Raw genomic sequence first — 26614 nt, forward strand, 5'->3', positions numbered from 1 at the left:
AACATTATAGCACTCCATAACGTATGATAGCACTCCATGACATTAAAGCATTTGCGGGTGCTGTGTGCAGCTGAAAAGCAGAGCCACTATTAGGGCTGTCTTCACAAGCATACAACAACGGCAAGATTGTCCCCTTTGCCTAAATTGAATCTAAATTCGTCGCTGAAGAAGATCTGGATCATTTGGTTCCAGCCGGATCCCGTTGAACGCGATGCTACTCCAAGTGTAGATGATGGTGTGAAAAGCCAAATCCTACTTTTGTTTCCTGTGGCACACTGCACCTGCAGCTGAGGTGATACTATTGGATGCCATGTTTTACTATTATGTTTTTACCCGACCCAATGACACCTTAATGGTACCTCTGTGCCATGCTTCTGTCACATGGGACCAGGAGCTATTTTTTTAGCCGGACAATCTTCGGTCACACGCAGTACGGGTTCTCAGGGGACTTTTTCTTCCACATTATTAACTTCTTAGGCCTGCGCGATGCCCTGGTTTATCACAAATCGAGCATATCTGCGATCGCTTAGGACTTAAGTTGGACCATTGGACGTTTACACTAACTGTGGTACGAGACGATAGAACATCGTGGGAGACTGTCATGCCGCAGTACTCACTTGTATCGCCTCGTACGTTCCCACTAAGGTTGGCTTAATAAGGCACTAAAAACTTCATTTAATTGAAGGTTCCCCAGTAATAAATGATTATTTTGTTTTCATTTTGTAATCACCTTCTTATAGAAATGTTGTCCTTACGTGTGTAAAATTAGTTTTATTTTGTCAGCTTCTTCCATGTGCGTCGATTGTTTTTTGTTATAAAGTGTTATAAATATCAGCACCTTCTAAAAAAAAAATCAAAAATCAAAAGCTCGTAAATTGACCGTAGTCGGTAGCTGGCTAAAACTAAATGTGAGTAAAAAATAGAGTAATCTTATATAATTAAAAACTGATCGTATGTATCTATGTATGTATCAATGTATGTATCAATGTATGTATCTATGTAGTCATCTATGTCCAAGTTTCTTCTCCCGGACGACAGTGAACTGACCATAGAACTAGGTATCGATGAATTTGTAATTTTCCCATCTTTATGTTTGGATATTTAACACAATCCTCTGATAATAATTAGCGAAGATATCAATTCAACACTATTAGTTATGATGCTTAGATTTCGACAAAAAATCCCTATTTTTCGAAGGCTTTCCTCCATTTAAATTATTATTCAGTGCTTCATCTCAACTTTCCGCAACAATGCTTTTAGTAAATGTATAGCGTGAAGAAAATCATTGAGACGAAAGATCTATTGCCATTTTTTGTCTCGAATATGAGCAAATAAAATTCCGGGAGTTCTTTTAAAGGCTTCTCCTGTAATCGGGGATTTAAAATGTTTACTTTTTGGTTATTTTTCCGAAATCTGCCGCAAAATTTTACTGATTTTTTTTTTTTTTTTGTTCAAGCTTGATTGTTGAACACGCGTCACTTGACATAACTTTTATTTTCGAGGTGGACCGTGCAAAGCCGGGCAACGTTGCTGATAGGTTATTAAAACGCTTTCTTAAAAACTTCCCATTTGTATAAAATTGCAATTACCATATTCTTCTTATCCTAGTTTCCAAGTTAAAATCCAAACCTTTTCTATCATACGATATACCTTAGCAACAATTGCTCTTTGTTTTGCTATAAACTGTAAAGAATCTTAAAATCCAATTGACTGGAAAATGTTATTATTTGAAGAACAAAACCCAATTCATTGAAAGGATACATCGTTATTTCGTAGCTGAAGAATGTTTGAGCACGCGTAGGGAGCGCACTTTCCAAGATATATTCTGCATGTATTTCGGTGAGCTCTTTAAATTTACATTCGTTACAGATGTTACCAGTTTGGAGTATTTCCTGTTTCGAGTGTTTGTATGGTTTTCGATTCATTATAAAACGGTGAAAGTCGACGATATATATTATTGAGAGCGATTCCTTACTTGCTTCTGTTTCTGCTTGTATCCCATGCTTCTCCATTCTTTATTTTCTAGGGAAGTTATTGCTTCTTTTCATTTGATTTCGAGTTGAAATCCAACAGCCTAAAGAAAAGCAAAATTATTTAAATTTTCCTTTTGAAGAAATGTTGCCTATTACGAAACTGATGATCAAAGTTTGTAATAAAATATGCGTAAAATCAGCGACAGTGAATTGTGAAGCGATAATCTGAGCGAATAAAGTTACAAAAACTTCACACTATTGCCTCCTTTCCTTATTTTCAAAGGTATTTCTTTTTACTTTTCATACGGATTCAAGATGAAATCCAACAGTCCAAGGAAAAAAACGAAATTAGTGTTTAAACTTTCTCCGTGAAGAAATTTTGCCTGTTATGAAACTGCTGATAAAAATTAGAAAAAAAAAAAAAAACTTACGCATAAAATCATTGCCAATGACTTGTGAAACGATAATCTGACGGAGTAAGAATCGCGAAAAAACTTGACAATATTGCAGTGGCGTTTCTAGAATTGTTGACAGCCGCGGCAGAAATTTGTGGTGACTCCCTTTCCAATCCTCGGTTTAAAAAAAAAAAAAACAGAGATGTTTAAATAAAATTATTTGTAATTTGAATATAAATTGCAAATTATTATGGTGCCAAATTTTTCCTGTATGCATATGGATAATCGCTAACTCCGAGTAACTTAGTGCTCTATTTTCGTTGAAATTTGACAGACTAAATTCAATTTATGACATATTATGCACAATTTTTGAAGAAAGGTAATTTTTTTTCCTACCCTTAAATCCACTTTGGGTGCCACCCGGGCGGACCGCTCCCTTTACCCACTGTATTGACGCTAATGGCAATCGTAGACTCAAGTTTTCCAATATAACACGATGTCAATACCGTAAATGGGGCAAATTAGTTATTTTTATTGTAAGATGATAAAATTTCAACAGCTTAATTTGCTATAAGAATTAAAAAATAAAATGACAACGGCATATTTTGTAAGCAATATTAAACGAAGACAGGAGAACGTCGTAATTTTGTAGCATTCTTGAAAGTAGATTGGATTTCAACGCAGTTTTCCCCCATTTGAACACTGTTTTGTTACCGAAGTTGAAAGACGACATGACGTCAACTATTTTGCTTAAGATATTAAAAGCGAATATGATTACAGCATCATGTTTTGTCATTGGTGATTTCAAGATACAGTCCTCTTCCGTTTTTTTTCCCAGTTAAATTTGTTTCTTAGATTTGTAAGTAATTTCAGACAGCCTTAATAAGATTTGTTTTATCCTTTAATCTGTGTATAAAAACTTTTGTAATACATTTTTTATTTATTTAAAGGCTATTTCTTAGCTTACTTGCGTTTTGCTTTCGGTTTTGAATTGTTGCCGAAAACAATAAACAATAATAGGAAAGGGGTGGTTTCCTTCAGTCAAAAGTACTTCTTTTAGTCATTAAAATGGATAGAATGAGCAAAAAAAAAAAAAAAAAAAAAAAACCATGGACCCAGAAAATACTTTAATTTTCCCAACAGTTTTTTTTAAATTAATTTTTTAAAATGTCCGTTTTTCAAACAAAGCGGTTCCAGTGCAATTGATTTTACTAAAATTAAATAGTTGTGGGCATTTAGAAAAAGATCCGTATTAACTTCAGCACCTTCTGAAATTGATTTTTGTTTTCTTTGTTGGGGTTTTGCTCAAGAACTGAAAATTTTGGACAATCGGACAAAAACGATGTATGTTGGATATGTGTTTTGCTGTATCCAATTTAACTTGCATTAATAATACCCTTGATGCTTCATTAACACTGGTTATTGTATCAGTGAATTTCATTCATTACAGCAAGGGGTGAATGCTGCTTGGTTTCACCATTTCACTTAGTCGCAGTCTCAGTAAAAGTTTTTGGATAACCTCGCTAATTTTACCTCTCACTTTAAAGAGGAATTCAAAAACATGAGCAGAGCTCAACTTACTGTACTACCATGCGAGTCATCCTGTGTTTCACATAAGTTTCTGTCGCCACTTTTAAAGTCGTTCCGAATATATGAATAATGTCAGATTTTTCATTGTTTTCTTCTTTGGAGTGCACTTTTTGTAACTTAAAGGTTTTGAGAGTATTACTGAAGTTTGCTCCAACATTGCATTCAGGCCACTCCGGCGGGCTTTGGCATATGTAATACGCTTTTTCTATTTTTTAAAGCATTATCCACTGGGTTTTAAATTTTAGTGACGGCTTTCAAAAATGCTTATAAGTTATACGCATTTTCTCAATTGCTGAACGTATAAAAACTGAAATTTCAAATGAGAATTCAAATGAATTTTTTGAAAAATATACTATTTTTATTGTGTTCTTAAATGGTATATCCATCGTTAGTCATATTAGATACAGTTTTTCTTACTCTTCTTGCAGATATACGAATAAGAAGTTGCTTGTAAAAATAGTCGTTTTATGAGCGACAAAGGCTGGAAAACGCTCGATTGGAAAACATTTGCGGGATTAGGAATCCCGCGTGATTGAGAGCAATATCGCGCGGGGTTAATCCCGCTAAACATCCAGCGGGATCCTTCGGGGATCGGGATTCCGGGATAGGAAACCCTATTTGCAATGCTCAGCTAGTCCACGAACGCTGATTGAACTAAAGGAAATTTCTCACTGATCGCCTGTGGCAGGCCACGAATAACGAATCCCTTTTTAGCTATTAACGTCAAAATAGAATCAGCTCTTGTACCCTCTAAGGGCTACTTGTCGATAAAATTTTGTTTGATTCCGTTCATTATTTCTTGAGATATAGCAGTCACAAGTGACGAGAGAAAACGCTCTATAGCTCAGTTCTCGTTTGAGCTATTGACACCAAAATTGAGTCCGCACCTGTACGTGTTATAGACCAAGAGCTGACCCCCCAAAACACGATTTATCTCTTTTATGGCTTGTGGCCGGTTAAAATAATAAAAAAAATGCAATTTAAAACTTTGGCTCGAATCCCCCCCACTAATTTTGGGTCACACGGCTGCGTGGGTGGATGAAAGGTCAAAAAAATGAAAAATATCAAAGTGATGAGTTAAATGGCTAAAAACTATATAATAGCATTAAATTAATAAGAAAAAACCCGTAGCGAATTTCCCCCCCAGCTATGTTGGGGCGAACGTGGTGCCCCCCAGGGGTAAAGTATCGATTATTAAACTTAAAAAAAAATGATCACTTTCGTGGGGGGGGGGAATTTTACAGGATATTAGTTTCATTATTTTGATTGCCAAAAAAAATCCCCCCCCCAGTAACTATGGGTCAATTTGTCAAAAAAAATTTTTTTGTTCCTCTTTATTTGGTTCAAGTCGAGTATTATTCGAACTTACGCATGACTGTTTAAGTTGCAAAAAAAACCCCAAAGTTTGAACGTTTTTTCATTAAAAAAACTCGTAGCAATCCCCCCCCCCACACCTATGGAGGGGGTTGCTACGCGGTGCGCAGTTTTACAACGTGGTGCCCCCCCCCCCAGGGGTGAATTGTCGATTGATTAAATTAAAATTAAATGATCACTTTCGTGGAGGGAATTTTACAGAGTATACATTTAATTGCAAAACAAAATATCTTCTCCCCAGCAATTATAAGTCTACTAGCTGCATTGCCAGGCGTTGCACGGTCTACCTCAAAAATGTACGTGTATTCGGCGTTCCAAGCATTTTATACAATTATATAAATTTTCTCGCTTTCATTACATTTCTTATTGCTGCTCCACTCCTATTAGTCAAAGCGCAATGTTATATAGCTTATAGCCTTCTCAATAAATGGACTATTCAACACAAAATGAATTTTTCAGTTCGAACCCGTCGTCCCTCTAGACCAAGAGCTGAGCCCCCAAAAAACGGTTTATCTGTTTTATGGCGGGTGGCCGGTTAAAATAATAAAAAAATGTGATTAAAAATTTTGGCTCTAATCCCCCCCGCCCACTATTTTCGGGTCACACGCTGCATGGGTGGATGAAAGGTCAAAATAAAAGAAAAATATTAACATAAGTGAAATGGCTAAAAATTATATAATAACATTAAATTAATTAAAAAGAACCACGTAGCAAATCTCCCCTCCAGCTATGTTGGGGCGAATGTGGGAGCCCCCCCCCCCAAAAGTGAATATCGATTGTTAAAATTAAAAAAAAAAAATCACTTTCGTGGAGTTGGGGATGGGGAACTTTACAGGGTATTTGTTTCATTATTTTGATTTCCAAAAAAATCTCCCCCCCCCCAGTAACTATGGGTAAATTTGTCAAAAAAAAAAGTTTTTTGTTTCTCTTTATTTGGTCCGAGTCCAGTACTATTCGAACTTTCCCATGTCCTCTTAAATTGTAAAAAACAATTGCAATTATTTATTCGGTAAAAAAAACACTTAGAAAATCCCCCCCAGCTATGTTAGGTCGAACTTGTTGCCCCCCAGGAGTGAATTATCGATTGATTAAATAAAAAAAAAAAGATTACTTTCGTAGAGAGGAGGGATTTTCTCAGAGTTTACATTTGATTGTAGCAGGAAAAAAAATCCCCCCCCCCAGAAAATGTTTTTAATTTAAATTAGAAATTTTGAAATATTTTTCAAAATGAAAAGAAGCAATACAGCGTCCGTACATCTGCTTCTACCATTGTGTGCTCAGCATGAAAAGAATGAAGGGGAAAGTATTCGCCTGTGATGATTTCTTCTTGCTGTTTCGAGGGCAGTTTCGTCAGTGATCAACTGTAGCCAACACAGTGAAGTCGTTATAGCTGTTGGTTTTTCTTTTCGGAGCACGCTGTATCGCATCCTTAAACTGAAAACGTAAAAAAATCTTTTTTTCAAAAATATATTTTGATGTTTTTATATTATGAGTGTTTTAAAGGGTAATTTTAAGTTTAGCCAGCCACCAGATAAAAGATAATTCAGTATATTATCTCTAGAGTATACATTTAATTGTTTTAATTGCAAAAAAAAAAAAAAAAATCTCCCCCTACCCCAGTAATTATGAGTTTATTTCACAAACAAAAGTGATTTTATGTTAAAATTGCAATAACGACTTTTTTACTTGTAAATGTTAATGCGTTAATCCGATGCGTTAAATAAATTTTTAAAATAATAATTTGGAAATTCATGTAGATTTATTTACCTTCAGCATATTGGTTGTGATAGTGTCTATCTAGTTTGATAAAAATGTTCCTGCAATCTCGATGATATAAATCTGCTTCTATTAAGAACTCGGAAAAATCTAAATCACGGAATTTCAGTTTTCAGTGTTTTCGAATCTTTGAAACTTTTATTCCTTCAAATGAAGTTTCTGTCAAAACATTATCTTTTATCTGGTGACTGGCTGCACTTAAAATTATCCTTTAAAACACTCATAATATAAAAACATCAAAATATATTTTTGAAAAAAGGATTTTTTTACGTTTTCAGTTTAAGGATGCGGTACAGCGTGCTCCGAAAAGAAAAACCAACAGCTATAACGACTTCACTGTGTTGGCTACAGTTGATCACTGACGAAACTGCCCTCGAAACAGCAAGAAGAAATCATCACAGGCGTATACTTTCCCCTTCATTCTTTTCATGCTGAGCACACAATGGTAGAAGCAGATGTACGGACGCTGAATTGCTTCCTTTCATTTTGAAAAATATTTCAAAATTTCTAATTTAAATTAAAAACATTTTTTTGGGGGGGGGGGATTTCTTTTCCTGCTTCAATCAAATGTAAACTTTGAGAAAATCCCTCCTCTCTACGAAAGTAATCTTTTTTTTTTTTTTAAATTTAATCAATCGATAATTCACTCCTGGGGGGCAACAAGTTCGCCCTAACATAGCTGGGGGGGGGGGATTTTCTACGTGTTTTTTTTACCCAATAAATAATTGCAATTGTTTTTTACAATTTAAGAGGTCATGGGAAAGTTCGAATAGTACTGGACTCGGATCAAATAAAGAGAAACAAAAACCTTTTTTTTTTTGACAAATTTACCCATAGTTACTGGGGGGAGAGATTTTTTGGAAATCAAAATAATGAAACAATTACCCTGTAAAGTTCCCCATCCCCAACCCCACGAAAGTGATTTTTTTTTTAAATTTTAACAATCGATATTCACTTCTGGGGGGGGGGGGGGCTCCCACATTCGCCCCAACATAGCTGGAGGGGAGATTTGCTACGTGGTTTTTTTTAATTAATTTAATGTTATTACATAATTTTTAGCCATTTCACTTATGTTAATATTTTTCTTTTATTTTGACCTTTCATCCACCCATGCAGCGTGTGACCCGAAAATAGTGAGCGGAGGGGGGGGGGGGGATTAGAGCCAAAATTTTTAATCACATTTTTTTATTATTTTAACCGGCCACCCGCCATAAAACAGATAAACCGTTTTTTGGGGGCTCAGCTCTTGGTCTACAGGGACGACGGGTTCGAACTGAAAAATTCATTTTGTGTTGAATAGTCCATTTATTGAGAAGGCTATAGGCTATATAACATTGCGCTTTGACTAATAGGAGTGGAGCAGCAATAAGAAATGTAATGAAAGCGAGAAAATTTATATAATTGTATAAAATGCTTGGAACGCCGAATACACGTACATTTTTGAGGTAGACCGTGCAACCCCTGGCAATGCAGCTAGTAGACTTATAATTGCTGGGGAGGAGATATTTTGTTTTGCAATTAAATGTATACTCTGTAAAATTCCCTCCACGAAAGTGATCATTTAATTTTAATTTAATCAATCGACAATTCACCCCTGGGGGGGGGGCACCACGTTGTAAAACTGCGCACCGCGTAGCAACCCCCTCCATAGGTGTGGGGGGGGGGATTGCTACGAGTTTTTTTTAATAAAAAACGTTCAAACTTTGGGGTTTTTTTTGCAACTTAAACAGTCATGCGTAAGTTCGAATAATACTCGACTTGAACCAAATAAAGAGGAACAAAAAAATTTTTTTTGACAAATTGACCCATAGTTACTGGGGGGGGGGGATTTTTTTTGGCAATCAAAATAATGAAACTAATATCCTGTAAAATTCCCCCCCACGAAAGTGATAATTTTTTTTTTTTAAGTTTAATAATCGATACTTTACCCCTGGGGGCACCACGTTCGCCCCAACATAGCTGGGGGGGGGGGGGGAAATTCGCTACGGGTTTTTTCTTATTAATTTAATGCTATTATATAGTTTTTAGCCATTTAACTCATCACTTTGATATTTTTCATTTTTTTGACCTTTCATCCACCCACGCAGCCGTGTGACCCAAAATTAGTGGGGGGGATTCGAGTCAAAGTTTTAAATTGCATTTTTTTATTATTTTAACCGGCCACAAGCCATAAAAGAGATAAATCGCGTTTTCGGGGGTCAGCTCTTGGTCTATTAGGGGCAATATATGATCCAAATGTTGTATGATTCCGCCAGTTACTTCCAGGGGAATAGCTGGCACGCAAAACTCAAGAAACGTTCCATTGCTCCGCCCCCCTTTGAGAAATTCACGCCAAAAATCAATGGGCGCATGTTCACATAGGGGCACATATGTGTACCGAATTTCGTTCGATTTCATGCGGTAGTTTTTGCTACAAAAAACTGGTCACACACATACAGACACACACACACACACACACACACACACACACACAGAAGTTTTCCAAAAATGGTCGAAATAGACTCAGTACACCTCAAAACGTTCGAATTCGTCAAAATTCGAAATTCCAAAATTTGCACGAAACCAATACTTTCTTCTATATATTGGATAGAAGAAAGTAAAAACGCGTCTCGGATTCAACACTATCAATAGGGTGGAAGACGTTTCTTTTCGCAATTTATTTTCAGCGAAAACCGAATAAGCAAACTGGTGCAATAACGCTATCGTACAATGGATTACAAAAATGAAAAAAAAAGAAAAAAAGAATTGCAGTTACACTGCCCTTTACCTGCCCACGGCAGTCCTGTAATTTGTCATTGTTTTGTGAATGACAACGAAAATGAACAATGGAAAGAGAAAAAATTAAAACATTTTTAAACGAAGAGAACATGTTTTGCGAAAGAGAAAGTTTGGTGGACAATATTTTATTTAAAATTTAACCAAAAAGTAATTCTACTTATAACAATGAATAACTCTTTTCATCAATAATATTTGAAATATGAGCAATAACAAGTTTTAACGAGAATGTGAATGCTAATGATTTTTACAAAGTAAGTTCTCATATGAACAGCTATAAAAACTTATACTTAATGTTGTTTGTAAAATCATTACTTAATTAACTTGAGTTTTCCTGATTAAATGATTAATTTGTGAGATAATTACGTTTTTTACTCTAGATATGAAATTAAAACTAGAAACCTCTAGGTCAAGTAAAAAATATTAGATGTTTAAAAATATTTAGATTTTTCGCTTGCAGTAGTGCATAAAATTACAGTAATGCAAATAATGTTTCTTTTGTTTTGTGCAGGAATTAAATTCCATACAGCACAGGACGAATGAAAAAAGCATATCTGCAATAATGATCTATTTTTACATAATACACCCTCATTCTATGTGTGTTATACGTGAGTATTTTCAAAACTCAGCCGATTCTTGTCTTTGATACATTACAAAGCGAAACTCGCTTTTGATAACGAAGTTTTAAAGTAGGGGTGCCCACCTAGGGGGGGGGGCGTCATGCACAGACTGCGCCTCTGAAATTAATAGGGGGGGTTATTTTGAGGGATATTTTTCTCATTTTTGGGGAACTATTGTTTTTGGAGAGGACTTCGCGATATTTAGGGGGGGGGGAGCGCCCTAGGTGTTAGGGGGGTATCCCTGTTTAAAGAATTGATTTTTCTATGTAATAGTTCAAGTGAAATATTGCCATTTTCGCTGGACGAAATAAAGTACTAGAATTTAAATGTATGGAACGAAATACCTTCATTTATACTTCATGTACTTTGAAGAAGACGAAAATGGTATTTTGGCCATAAATTCCAGTTCGAAACTCAGACATAGTTCAAGAGTTGGTAATGCTAATATTCATTTAGGTAATAACGGCCATTCTATATCTTGTAATGGACCTTCGACAAGTCTTTAGGCGTATCTTTAGCTAAATGCATTTATCTAAAGCAATTCAACATTTATGAATTCCATGGAATGTCAAACGCTAGAACTAAACCAATCAAGCATAACAACTCTATATTCCTGATTAGAAATTCAGATAACTGTCTATAGCTGGCGTCTTGCCTTTGGGAGGGTGAATAGATTTGCGATTGTGATGTCTCAATTTGCTATTCAGGAATTGCAGCCTTATACAAAGATATTCAGATTTTCCCTAGTTTGGATAAAGGGTCCCCAGGCGGCGCTTTAGATCTTCTGTCAAAGGTTATGTAAACATGCGAGTTTAATAACGCTTGGAATAGTAGTAGATATTAAGATAAAGCGATATTTCGTTTTTGCTTTTGTTATTGTTATTTTTTAAAATTTTAACGAACTGTTAAAATGTAGTAAGTCTTCCGTTTCAAGATCGTTTTTGTGGGGTTCACTGTTTTTTGACTTTTGTGACCAAACGAGTTTCGTGTATTACTTATGTATTTTTCCAAGAACAAAAAGATTTGGTGTTGAAAGGGAACTTTTACTTTTACGGAAAGTTCAAACAGTAGACTTATTTCATCAACGAGAATAAACTTATTCCTCTCCTTTTTTATTATTACTCACGCCCCGTTGTTTTTATTATTATTGAGTAACAAATATTATATAGTTCACTTTGTCGTGGCTTGATGTTAGCTTTAATTGTTTTGTGATTGGTTGATTGCAAGTCACATGAATCAGTGCTTTATGTGGCGAGTTGAGGTAAAACGATGTCGTATCGTGCGGAGGGATTTGAGTTTTTTTTTTATCTCTCTTGAAAGTACGCTTTATTAACAATTAACTTTAAACGTTTGGATACGATATCTATGAATGATTATACTTTAAATCATATTTAACTTTAAAGTGTTTCATATTAATGATAGTTATAAGAAATCGTTTTGAGTATGCTATCCGTTTTCATGTAGTATGGTTTAAAAATCTTAATATTACAATTTTTAACAATATGATTTTTTTTTTAAATATTGGAACTGCGTATATTTTTTATTGTGTAGATAATTTATTCTTGACGTGATGTTCATGCTTTTATAATACAAATTTTAAAATATTACGATTCATTAGTGCTAGTTCGCATTGTATTTCGCATGAATATAAAAATAGAAATTTATGCAAAATTGTAAATTTAAGAAACACGGAGCGATGAACTAGTAAGTATAGAAACTATAAAGTGATATAAAATAGAAGAAATATTGTGTCGCATTTATTTTTATATTTTAGTAATGACAGAAGCAAGTCGCTCATTTACTTTGAAAGTTCGGTTGTGCTAGAAATTGTACAGCTTATTTATTTTAATAGCTTAAAAATATCGAAATTTAGATATTTTTTAAAATTTACATAGTTTATGTTTGACACATTTAAGCATTATAATATTTACACGTAAAATTGATCATATGAACCAGAGGTTTGAGGGATAATTTCTCCCATCAACACCCTTACATAAACAAAAGTTCTACATAGGAGAGAACAAAAAATTAAAAAATAGAAAAGGTCCAGCATCCGTAGTATAATATAAAACATAGGAGAAATAAGTAGAAAACATTCATTTTCAATCAGACGTACAAAATAGTAAAAAAGAAAAAAAAATCTGGAAACAAATTTTCTTTGCTCTTCATCTCAAATATTCGGGCAAACTTTAAAAATAAATTTCCAGCTCATTTCTCAGTTTCGCTTTCTTGCCTTTTACCAAAATACTCCGTTCTTTCGGAAAGACTTTAATGTGGCACGAGTCATAATGAGCTCATGCGAATAATCGAAATTTCGATGCTAATGTTGATATTCAAAAAATCGATTTGAAGAAGTCTGTGCTTTATTTATTTTTAACGTAGCACTGTTGTCTTGCAGTGTGCCGAAATTCAACAACACAAAATATGAAGTATGGTAGAGTTTTTTCAATCACTGAACATGATTTGATGCTTATGGGTCTGAAATTTTAGTGTTGTTATAAGTAACATCTGTATCTGTATACAGGATGTATCAGTACAGCGTTTACAGACTTTCAGGGCAGGTAGACTACACCTGGACGATGATCATATAGCAATAGATCACAATGCAATGCATAGTCGGAAACGCTTTCCTGACGCGATAGTGAAGAAACAAAGCACAAGAAAGACAGGACATGAATAAAAGGAGAAAAAATGTTTATTATTTTTAATAAAGCAAAAATGCTGGTAAGTTTTTATCTGGGGTATACGATAGAAGTCGTTTCATAAACTGAAGTATCAGATGACGGTGCATGAGCACATGCGGTGTTTGTTGCCACTCTCGCTTTGACGTTCGATCTTCAATGTGTCGGACATGTGAGGCATGCATCACGACCCCGGCGTCGTAATTTGGAACACCTACTTTGATGACGATCGTTGGCTCCTTCATGTTCTTTTTTCTTAGTTTTTTGTTGTACTAAGGATAATAAACATGTTTCCTTTTCTTATTCCTGTCTTTGTCTTTTTAATGATTTGTGTCATCACTACCGCGCCAGGAAAGCGTTTCCGACCATTCATTTACTATACGGTTTCCCATCGTCTAGGTGTAATCTATCTGCCCTGAAAGTCCGTAAACGATGTACAGATACACCCAGTATAATTTTATATCATGAAGAGATCTGCGTCTGTCTGTGTGTTCATAAGTCCGTTCAGCTATTTGCCCACTTAACTGTATACTTGGTTGTGTTTTTCCTGTTATCTATCTACACTCACTAAAAGTATTAGATACTTTCTAAAATTCACATTTTTACGGATTTCTCAAGAAATAAGTTGCCGAGGGCAGGTAAACGGCTGGAACTGCAGAAATGAATTTTCGCGATTTTTGTAGAAACGCATTTTGGATGAAATACTGACGGTAGAGAAATGTTGGAATTTTTCCTGCTTTTTTTTAGCGGAAACCAAATAAGCAAGCTTGTACAATAAAGCTAACGTACAGTAGATGATAAAAATGAAGAACAAAATAAATAAATAAATAAATAAATAAATAAATAAGAATAATAAATAAATAAATTTAAAAAAATAAATAAATGCAGTTACTGCTCTTTTTCTATCCACAGCAGAATTGTTCGGCAACTTTTGTCTTTTAAATTGAAACCACAGCTGTTATTTTCCAATAAAAATTAAATCACCCATGCATTTAGAGTACCAGCAATAAATTGAGAAAATACTTTAACAATCACAGCATTTATTTGAAGGTTTTTGGTTCCTAACACGCAGAGTTTTCCGTCATCCCTTACCAAACTTTAAGAATATTCGACAGCATTATAGAGCATATAAGAGAAACATAATACTAAAGCTTAAAACTAAAATGTTGAAAACTTGATGAAATATGAACGTTTAAAGCAATTAAATTTTCATTGCGCGTGCGCAAGATTGTACAATTTATAACCTTTATAATTTAAAACCCAAGTTTATCCCCCAACTCATAATAAAATTCCAGTTCAAAATCTTAAAATCTGAGAAAGATATCAGCGGTCTAATAAGCCGAATTTCTATAATTCTTGGATTGGCGACGAATCGTAAAGGTTAATTCGCAAATTTTTCACAATTGCCTGCAATCTTTCAGCGTAATTCATGATAAAAACAGATTATTTGCGAACGATCCCTCACGATTAATCGCCTATCCAAGAATAAATTGAAATTCGGTTCATTACATAGCTGATATATTTCTAAGTTTTTAAGATATGATATTGAACTGAAGTTTTATTTAAATTTGGGGTATTCACTTGGGTTTTAAATTATGAAAGTTATACATTTGAATATTTCGCGCATGCGCATAGAAACATCAATTGCTTTAAACGTTCATATTTTATTGAACGTTTAAAGCAATAAGTTTACAAATTTAACAAAATTTGTAAACTTATTTCAAAAATTTATAGCTTATTCCTCGCTATTTACGATGGAGGATAATCAAAAAACTTTTATTTTCTCAATTTGTTGCTGGTCCCCTAAGTTCAAGGGTGATTCACTTGAAAGTGCTCCAATACTTTTGGTAACATAGTTTAGGCGAGATTGCGCACTGTTCTCATTGGTTTTTGTTGGAGAAATTTCGTGACATAGGGGCCAATCTTTAATTACGCAAGGATGATTTTGGCAATTTTTTACCCGTCCCCTTCCCCCCTGTAAGGGTACATAAGATTTTTCAAACTCCTCCCCTCAATTCTTACGTTCGATTCTATTTCGTTTTTCAAAATAATAAAATGTTGTTAAAAAAGGTTCAGTTACACTGAAACTGCCAGTTGAACGTAAATCAAAGTTTTTTTTATTTTTCTAACATATTACGTGATGCGATACTAAATAAAATTAAAACTTGCCCTACATAGTGCGGTTCTCTTATTATATTTTACACTATTCATTTTTTGTAGAACAAGCAAAAAACAACTCATCCTAATAAGTTACTTACCTTCCAAACACAAATGAAATATGATCTCTGCCAAACCATTTGACCACGCGATTTCTAATATAAAATTTCGACTTGAAAAATATTACGTAAGAATAAGTTTTCCCCGGCCCCCTCAAAGTGAGGGTATGTAGAGATTTTTCTACCCCTCCCGCTCGGGACCCTTACATAATTAATGAATGGCCCCTTATTGGTTACTTTGTATTGTAAAACGAATATATTCAAATTTTAAGTTAAACGAGTTACGAAGAAACTTAATAAAGTTTCAGTACAATAGATAAAGTACAGTAAAATTAAAGTGCAAAAGCTGGCAAAAATGCAAAAAAACTGCAGATACTGCCCTTTACCTTCCCACGGCAGTTCGTTTATACTAGACTAGAATAAAATAGTGCTGGAGTAGCTTTGACGTATAAATATGTCACATAATAGTTTTTGGATTAATTCAACATAATAATTTAAAGTAGGCTGCTAATGGCGGAGAATATTTCGATACGTGAGGGTTTTTGCACAATTGTCAAACCTTTGGCCACTTACACTAGTCTACAAAAAAAAAAAAAAAAAAAAAAAAAACCTTTTAAATGTAGAAAAATACCTAAACTTAGTGTGAAATGATGCGCTGAATTCAAAAACTGTTTTTCTCCATCACCCACATCAGAAACATCCCTTTAAAATATTATTAATCAGCAAGAATTTATTCACTTGGACAATAGGGGCCCTTCCAAAGATAGCGTTTTTTTTAGCTGTGCATCAAAAATACGCAGAAATGTTGCTTTTAATTTATCAAATTCAGCATTAGTGTTACAAAGTCTTTGTAATGTTTTTTGAAAAGTGCTAATTTAATGTGAAAAGCCAATAGAATATTCTTTTTGCCATTGCTATATCCCATTCGCAGAGTAGAAAACAGCATTGTGTAAAACCGAAGCAGTTAATAAAATTTGTTTAATCTAGTTTTAAGTCAGAAATAATTGTCCCATGATATGTGTTGTTCGAAATTTTATCTAAATAAAAAAAAACTTACAAATCTCCACATGTTTCCTTCATTTTGACTAAATTTACTAGTGATACCAAAGGCAACGTGTTTCAACCATGCAATAATATAGCTTTTAAACTAGTTTCGAAAGAGTTAATAGCACCTGTTTGATATTAAAATATGAACATATTCATTACAGAGTCAATACTATTAAAGTATATTGAAGCATTATCCTTTGAGTAAAACTCCATAAATTCTTTACGGTTGCAATCAAACATAAAATCACAGAAAATGATTCAATTCAGGTAGCGTATAACACGAAAATGGGTGCTATTTAGACTGACCACCATGTTACCACTGCAGTAGCAGCAAACGTGACTATCTATTTCCACATTTCTTGTCTTTATGACAAGATTTTAATGGGGTTGCTTCCATCAGTCAAAAGTACTATTTTTAGTCACTGAAAATGATAAAATAAGCACAAAAAATAACATGAAGCGAGGAAAATCTTGTATTTTCAAAATGTTTAGTTTTGAATTATCTTTTTAAAATTTCCGATTTTTCAAATAAGGCGTGGTCTTTATGACGTCACAAGTGATGAACTTTGACGCGCCAATACACTGGCGCGGTGAGATTGCTGTCTACAGTGTTTCCAGCTTATGAAATCTCAGAAGCGAGTTAAATATAGTGCTCTACGCTTGCTACCTACCAAATCGTTGCCAGTACGTGTGAGTAAAGGAGCGAATTAAATATTGCGATCTGCGCTAATGGCATCAGTTAATGGCATTACATCACTAGTGACGTCATGTGCAGAAGTGTAACAAATAAAATTGAATCTGCGCACAGATTAAAATAATTAAAAAATATATATCAAACTTTGTAAAACTTATTTAAAAAATGGTCAAATCCTCGTTTATGTTTTTTCAGATTTTTTTTTTTTTTTAATTTCGGAAATTACACCATTGTTAACTATGAGTTTTATCATTACGTGATGTAGGAAAACTCGGGAAAATTAAATTACTTAAAACCTATGATTACACAAAATCTGGGTGAATTAAAAATTCTGATTAGATTTATGAAATCCGCGTCAAAAACTACCCTAGAAACACTATAAATGTTTCATTTGACAAAATTTTTGGTTATTAGTGTTATCATTTCCTTCTGGCTGAATCAATAAGGCAAGAAAATTTAATGCCCAAGGTATACATCGTTATCATAGGAATAACTATTGTACTCTTGCCTACTAAAATATGATGATATAGTGTATGGAGAACGAGCGTAGCTAGCTTGGATCACGAAGCGATCCAAATAAAGCTGCTTGCGGTTTCCGGAGGTTGATGAGCGATAACGAGCAGGGGACGCTAACACCTATTGTAAATGTGAATTTTTTAGTTTTTTTTAAATCATTGTAACGATTGGATAATTATTTCCTTTTGCTTTCAATTGACATGTAACTAAATGTGATTCCTTTTTTGTTAGGTACATGTAATAACTATTCTTTTAATCATAGCTTCAAAAAATCATGATGTTGAAATAAGCTCATTTTTTGTACATATTTTCAAGTAAAAATTCAATAATGAATAGAATTGAAACTACCAAAAGCAAATTCATAGTGTAAAGTTTTAAAATCGTGCTTGATTTCGGAAAGTTTTAATTCCCTTGCCCAATACGAAAAGGTAGAATAGAAACTTATAATGGCATTTTCATGAGCGCCTAATGGATCTATGATTATATTTGAAGATACTCTTTGCTCTAACGGAGCAAAGTCTTTTTTTTTTTAATCTTGAAATTATAGGCTTAGTCACCTTTGTTCGTCGGCAGTTTCATTTATTGCATTTGATTAGTAAAAGTTCAGCTAGAAGTGGAAATGGCTTGATCATCATAGGATTAGGTACAAAAAATGGTAATAATTTAGATAAATATATTACTATTTCAAAAAATGTTTCGCTAATTCATAGCTTTAGAGAGCGAAAAAAGATCATCCTAAGATTTATGGCCAATTATCTCACTCATGTATATGATTCAGCTGGCTCTAAAGTTTGTACATCCATTAATTGCTCATAATAAAAAGGGAAAAAAAAATTCCGTTTGAAAATTTATTTTTCAATTACGTTTTCCTGCAGGTTTAGCACAGAAATGCGGTTTGGCCGAACTAACATGAATCCCGAAAGGTCATTTCTGAAAACACGCCAAAAAGCACTATTAAACTATTAAAAAAAAAAAAAAACAAAACAACAACAACAATCAAAGACCTTTTTGTAATAACGTTTGCTTCACTTTTGCTTGTTGCTACCAAACGGGTTGCTCACAATGCTTTATTATTAACTGGTGCTTTCGAAAGAGGATTAAATCTTGAACTAGCCAATTTTCGCTATCCTACATAGAAAAATTGTAGATTGGCCTCATTGGTCTACATAGCCTTATTTGGCGGACTCACCTCATTCGACTAACAAAAATATATTTTTGATTATATCCATATAAACAAAGCAAAGAATACATGTCGCTCGTTTGGAAACGTGCCACAATACTAAATTTTTAATTAAATTTTTTTTTTGACTTATAGGCCTTCAATGGACGTTATCTTCTTTGGAAAATGATGACAGAATTTTTGTTCAACAATTAACCACCCGAGAGCACAGCAAGTTTACTTTTCTTAATGCAAATTGCCTGAAGAGTTCAACTCAAATGCTTCTCCTGAAAAATTTCATTCCTTCGAAACAGTTTACGTGGACAAACGTGTGAGAAAACCGTTGGGTTTCAACCAAATTTGGCAGGGAGGTACTTGGACACCCGAAAAGGAACGAAAGGGTGTTTTCGAACGTTAAAAAAAATAAATAAAAGTTGAACCGAACCGTTCGAATTTTAATTTTAGGACCCGAAAATGACTCTTTCTACCCGAAATAATTAACCGGTTTGCTTGATTCAAGTCGCATTCGAAAGCCCCCGAAAAATACCACTGAAATTGATTTACTTTCTTCGAATAAAAAAAAAAAATAATAAAAAACAAGCCTGTAAAATTACCGGGGAAAAAGTTATAAGCATTTTTAAGTCTAATGAAACATCCATATCAAATCGGAAAGTTATCGTTTGCCAACGAGATCAATTAAAATTAGCGTGAATAAAATAATTTTTTATCCGTTGCTATTTTTTGTCTCGATTGTGGACAAATCAAAATCTTTCTTTTGTTTTGATGTAAATTTTTCCCATTTTGATTACTTTTTGCCACCCCCCCCCCTTTTTTTGTACTGCAAGCAGAAGATAATCAAGGATTTTGGTTGCATTAATTGCGTTTAATTTCTTCGGGACTTTTAGATTCGCCGTTAGCGAAATTCAAGAATCATTATTTTGACGGGAATTTTTACAGTATTTTTGTTGTTTTTTTAAAAATTATTTCAACCAAATTGTTGAACACACGTCAATTGACGTTATTTTTATTTTCGAGGTAGACCGTGCAAAGCCAGGTAACGCAGCTAGATTATAAACCAATAAAAGAATAAATGACATATTGGAAAAAAATGAATAAATAAACAAATTAATTACTTTATTCAGGAGAAAAAATAAATGATTGATTAAAATAAATGTATAGGAAGATAAGTGAATAACTTATTAATTAGTGAGGTTTTTTTTCAGTGAAGGCTGGCGTATCAACTAATTGATAATTGAATAAATTAGCCATTTAATAAAAGATTGAACACGTACGGAAAGGAACCGTTCCATTTTGCCCCCCATACAATTGACCAAATGCACAAACCTTTTAAAATAAAATTAAGCTTGTTATTAAATACATTTATTGTTACACAAAATATTAGTTGGTCTTAATTTAAATTTAAAATGTTAACGATAAGAACTTTTTCACATTTCATAATGGCAAAATAATTTGTGACTTGCAACGAAATATAACAATAGATCAATTTCTGACTATTTCTTGCAGTATCACATGATTTGACCTTCAAAGGTAACTTTTTGTTACTGAACTAAGCTACATGTGTTACTACCAAGTTCAAGGATCACCAGATAGGTGGCGTTAAAAGCAGACAACTGAAGACAACTCCTCCACTTCTCCCCTGAATGGTAACAAGACCTCGGTTTTGGTGAGAGATGTGGAATGACTTTCCAACGCCATCCAACCGAGAAACCCGGAACAACAGCTGACTTGATTGAAATTTTGACAAAATACAGTAACACCATCAAAATCAACATTTTGTGTACATAATTAAGGTTGATTGCAATTTGAAGAAAAACATATAAATGATGTTTCTTTAAGTATAATTTTTACGAGAAAATGATGTTACTTTCAAAAACATAAATGAAAAGGAGAATTAATTACAAAATGATTAAAAGTTATTAAACATTTTAAAAAACTATATTTTTAAAAAACAGTCTTGATTAAAGATAAGAATGATTAAAAATGTACTGGTGCAGTAACCGTTAAAAGCAAAGTAAATATTTTACTATTTCACTTTGCTCATTCCTCTACTCATGTGCGCGAGTTACGTACTGCGCACCATAGTCTTTTCCGTTCCAATTTTGCGAGATATTACCAAGTCGGGGCAAATTGCTCGCCAAACTATAACGTTACTTCCGTTCTATTACTTTCGTCACTTTACTTTCCGTTTCAACTTGAAATTTAACCTTAATTCGGCTAAAAGAAATGTAACTTCAAATAGCATGCATCGAAATCTTATTTTGTTTAGTTAATTAAATTTCTTAAAAGTACGATAATAAACAAGAGTAATGTTGGAAATTCAAGTTAAAAAAACAATTCAAAAAAAAAAAAAAAAATCAAAACCGAAACCATACAGAAATTAATTTTCAAAGTAAAAAGCTTAAATGGTGGATTGTCATTATTCCAAAAAAGTCATAGCAATATAAAGTAGAATCATAGAAGCAAACCAAAGCAAGTGCATGCTTATGACAATTGACGAATTTTGTTATAATTCAGCTATAATTTAGAAAAAAAAAAAAAAAAAAAACTTAAAAACATCCAGTATTCAGCATTCATTCGAATTTTGACGTCTTGAACTCAAATTATGTTTTCCGAATCACGAAATTTGATAGGACCCTACTTGCAGGGTTTCTTGTTTTTACAAATGGAATGTAACGGAACTGACCAAGAAATTTTCCCACATCATTATGACTGGTGATTTTCTAGAGTAGGCAATAAATACAAGGCATATCCATAAAAAAAAAATGGCGATTAGGATCCGGTAATAGCGATAAAGATTTTATGGCCGATATCCCCCAGTTCACTTATCATAAAGATTACTTATAGCTAAGCTTGCCAGACGTCCCGGTTTTCAGGCAAAATCCCGGTGTCCCGGCCGGTTTACTTCACATCCCGGTTCAAGATAAATTGAATTACAGATGAACAAAAGGTCATAAAATAAAAAAAATGAAGGATTATTTTGGATAATTACTTTGTTATTTGAAACATTGACTTGTAAAATTAATATCGGATCTGGCTTGTGAGGACTTTCACCAAGATTAAAACCAAATAAATCTTTCTAAAGAACGTCCTAGGGAATGAAAAATTCATGCAAATATTGTTCGAATTTTTATTCCCTATTCAAAGTATTTCTTTTCACTAAAGTAATTGATAAATATTAACATGTTTGGAATAAAAATTTTAATTTATCTACTTGTGTCATTTATTCTTACTCCTGGCTTAGGCTCATAGTTAACAAGCATTTTTTCATAGCATTCAGAATAATTACCCTCTAAAACACTGAAAATCAACCAGGGGTGTGATCCCTCTTGAATTCCGCGTGGCCGTGTGGGGGGGGGGAGTGTTCCGTTGTCCTGGTTGTACATTTCAAAAATCTGGCAAGCCTACTTATAGCGTATAATGTTATGTGTTGTTATTTCACTTCAATCTTAAATGATGGGAATTAGTGATCTAGAAATTTTGTATTTAAATAAAGTTTTGCGTTTTAAGTTCATCTATGTTGATATTTTTTCTGTCAAACGTAACTTTGCACCCCCTTTCTTATTAAGAGTAAATATACTTAAGTTAGGTCGTAAATGATTGGTAATCATGGCGACGAAAACTTTTCCTCTCTAAAAATATTAAAACAATGCTTAACTTTTTTTAGCATGCATTAAGCTTTATTAAAACAAAGCTTATTGTCGACGTCATTTCAATCTGAAAAAGTAGAGAACATCAACTTTGATCAAGCAATTTTTGATTGCTAGAAGAAAAAAAAAAAGAAAGAAAAAAGAATTAAAAAAAGAAAGGAAAAAAACCCTTTCTATTTCAGCTCAAAACACAAAATAGCTTTTTGAAAAGTTAAAAAAGAAAAATAAATAAATAAATAAAAAAAAACTGGGATTATGCAGTGCAATTATCCAAAATTTAACATTTTAGAATAAATCTTACAACTAGTACTTGTTATTTACGTTACATTTTTATCATTTACCTGAACTGAAACAGGGAAAGAGGGAAAAAAACAGGCATTTAACTGGGAAAGTATTTCAGTTAAATTCATTCTTTGAGTCGGTGAGTTTTTCATCCTAATTATCTCGCGTGTTCTCATTTTCACGATGGTAGCCAGGCTAAAAAAAAAAATTCTCTTTTTCGATTGGCATCAAAATTTTGAATGTACGAGTAGGTTTATACCATCAAATCTGCGAAACAATGTTCATAGGCTTTTCAATTACTATCTCTGTTAAGTAGTTCTATTTAGATAAAATAGGGATAAATATTAAATTATTTGAAAGACTGGATTACAGGCGTCCCTCGTATAACACGGTACTTGTACAACACGGTTTCAATATTAAACGGTACCAAATTTGTGATTATTATTACACTGTTTCGATATTACACGGTATCAAAATTGTGATAATTATTACGCGGCTTCGATATTACACGGTACCAAAATTGTGATAATTATTACGCGGTTTCGATATTACACGGTACCAAAAGTGTGATAATTATCACGCGATTTCGATATTACATGGTACCAAAATTGTGATAATTATTACGCGGTTTCGATATTACACGGTACCGAAATTGTGCTAATTATTACGCGGTTTCGATATTACACGGTACGAAACTTGAATATAATACTTCATGGTTTTAATACAACACAAAAGTCACGTTTAAAAAAGATGGAATTTCATTTTTGCTTAATACATTCTGTTAATGTTTTATATAATACATTAATGTAATAACTCTAATAAGTTTTACTTCGCTTTTATGAAACTTGGTTTCGATATAACCCGGTACACATCCCTTGCTTTACATTATTTCTAAGTCTCGTATAACACGGCTTCAATATAACAGGAAACGCGGTTTAGATACAACACATAGTGACATGATTTTTACAATGTACATGATTAATTAATGCAAAAAATAAGTTAAAAAGTTAATTTAAAAAATGTTTTGTATAACTTCGATAATACACTGGACGAATTAACCGTGTTATACTAGGAACGTATTTGATTTCGTACTTGACCCGTTACTTCCGGTCATGGTTTTGGAAATTGCATATGAAAATACATACATTTACTAATTTACGTTTTCTTATTTCACGTGAGTATCTATTCACTACTCACTAAACTAAAAGATTAGGCATCAAAGTTACTTAAAGTGAAAGGAATAAGTAATCTTGATTGCTCAAAAAAGTTGCATTGTTAGACGCTGCCTTGCAGAGAATTTCTTTACCTTCTACAATTAAATGTTTTTGAGGTATGTGAGACACACATAGGCACATAACATACACACAAACACCACGAAAAGTTCCTCAAAATAGGATTGGAAATGGCAAAAAATGTTTTTTTTTTTTGGCTTATATACAAGTTAATATGCATAAAAAGATGCAAAGACGCGAGGAAGAAAATATTCAAAATTCCTAGATTCCTGTAAGATTCCTATTTTTGATCTCTTTTCATTTATTTCGAATCGTATTTGTTGGTAATCGTGATGTTTTAATTTTATAAGCGTTGATTAAAAAAAATAAATAAAAGCATTGATTTCTTTTTCAGTGCTCATAAAGAAAAAAAAACAGAAATAAATAACGAAATAAATAAATAAATAAATAAATAAAAGAAAAAAAAACACCACAAAACAAAATAAATAAACGACGATGAAATAAAAGTAAACATTAAAGAAATTTCTTCTTCTAATTTTTTGTAAGCAATAATAATTGCACTGAAGCGATAATTTTTAAGAAAAAAAAATTCAAATCTTCTTTTCCTTATAAATAGTGATTTTACTAGTATTTAGTAGAAAGTCCCCTTGAAATATACACTAACTTTTTTAACTACTTTTTAAAATTTATTGTAGCATTGGCATTTAAAAGCACCCAGGTTGTTCCTGGATTTCTCTCACTTCGAGAATTGTCAGGTAGTTTGTAATACTCCGGCAAAGTTCTCTATTAAGATAATCTTTGGTTCTAAGCGTTTATGTAAAACTGAGTATTTTGTACCAGAAATTTATTTTTTACATACTCAGCAAACCTGCCATGCATTATTATTTTTCGACTCTCCAGTAAAATCGCAAAATCAGTTTATTTTATGGAAAAAAACTAAATTTTGAATATACATATCGTCGCTTCAGAGCAACAGTAAGACATCTAATCCCAGAAATATCACTAAGATATCCATCCTACTGTTGCTCTGAGGCATCGATATGGGTGATTCTCAAAAATCCTAACAATATAATGTCCCCGGAGCATAACACAAGGATTGTTTGACCTAGATTTTCTTTTTTTTTAATAATTGGAAATAACTATTCCGATGTTATTCCATTCTTATTATATATAAAACAATAACTCATTTTTTTCCTACAAAAAGTTTTGAAAATGTTTCGAAAAACTTTTTAAAGTCACTCTTTTGAAAGTCCCCTTTCGTTTCTCAAAGATAATGATTTTCTTTTTTTTTCAAAATGTTATGTCAACATTCCGCAAAATTATATTGTAATACTAAATTACGCATACTTAAAGGTGTAAAATGACATCCTTTAAATAAATTTAATTATTTAAATAATCAAAGTACATCATTTTTAAGTTTGTCCCCAGGTTTCATGTCATTCTCCTCTCCAAGGAATAGGTTCAATTATAATAGATTAAAAAAAGGAAAATTTTTGCTGTGCTACCACGCTCTTTTTTATCACCATTTTGTTAGATTCCATGGGTATTAAGTTAATATGATTCGCCTACTGTTCTTACTAAAACTTTGTCTCCAGTGTCCAGTCTCCTGGACAAAATTTCTGTGTTAAAGAAAAGAAAAATAATAATTCTACTCATATAATGTGCAGTTAATTTAGGGGTTAGAATCGAAAAATAACATTAGTTACCTTAATTATAATCCTGGGCTTACGCAAAAGGCAAATTACAAGGAAAATATCATTCTCCTGTCAAGAAAATATGTCATACTCCTGGCGCAAAAAAGTCCCTCTCCTAGCATTATTTATAACGCAATATGTTTAGTAGAATAGAATTTATTTCCAAAACATTATTTAGAAAATAAGATTATGATTAAAAAAAACTGACATTGGCAAAACTATAGATAACATATGTAGCTGTAGAGAAAATTTATTTACTTAATCTTTTTTTCCTTTCTTTTTTCTTGTTCAGACAAATCTTTCAAAAATAGATTTCTTGGTTATACATTTTTTATAATTTTATTGTTGTTTAAAATAGGTAAATGAAGTGACTTTAAATTTCTGAGTTAGATAAATAAAAGCACAGTTTTCTAGAATTAGGTAAATACTTTTCTAAACTAAAGAATTGGAAATAAAAACTATAACTTACTGGAAAAATTGTTATTTATTTGATGGTTTATAATTTTAGTCTAGCAATTGAAAAAAGAAATTATAAAATAACTGCCTATTATTCGGAGGGAAAGATATTCAGAATGAATAATATGGAAAAACGTATATAAAAGGACCGGGACTCGAAGAAATGTTCGTTATTAGAGAGTGTCCGTTCAGAGAGGTTTCACATAGATTGTATTTTGTCATGCAATAACATACTTTTTGGTTTCGGTTACCATTTTTCCCATAATAAGTTCCAAACAAACAGCAAGTATTAAAGTCAGACCAAACAACGTAAGTAGAAGCACAAATTTGTAAATTACAGCAGACACGTGTTTCGGCGTTACAGGGAACGAAAAGGCGTTCCCTGTAACGCCGAAACACGTGTCGGCTGTAATTTACAAATTTGTGCTTCTACTTACGTTGTTTGGTCTGACTTTACTATTCAGCA

General features: G+C 33.0%; 1 protein-coding gene across 1 annotated transcript in view; it reads right to left on the reverse strand.

Annotated features, from left to right (window-relative positions):
- Nucleotides 1–26614, reverse strand: part of LOC129234343 (endothelial cell-selective adhesion molecule-like) — a 118853-nt gene that overhangs the window by 91466 nt on the left and 773 nt on the right. The window lies entirely within an intron of this gene.

This window comes from Uloborus diversus, chromosome 1 (genome assembly GCF_026930045.1).
Source record: "Uloborus diversus isolate 005 chromosome 1, Udiv.v.3.1, whole genome shotgun sequence".
Taxonomy (NCBI): domain Eukaryota; kingdom Metazoa; phylum Arthropoda; class Arachnida; order Araneae; family Uloboridae; genus Uloborus; species Uloborus diversus.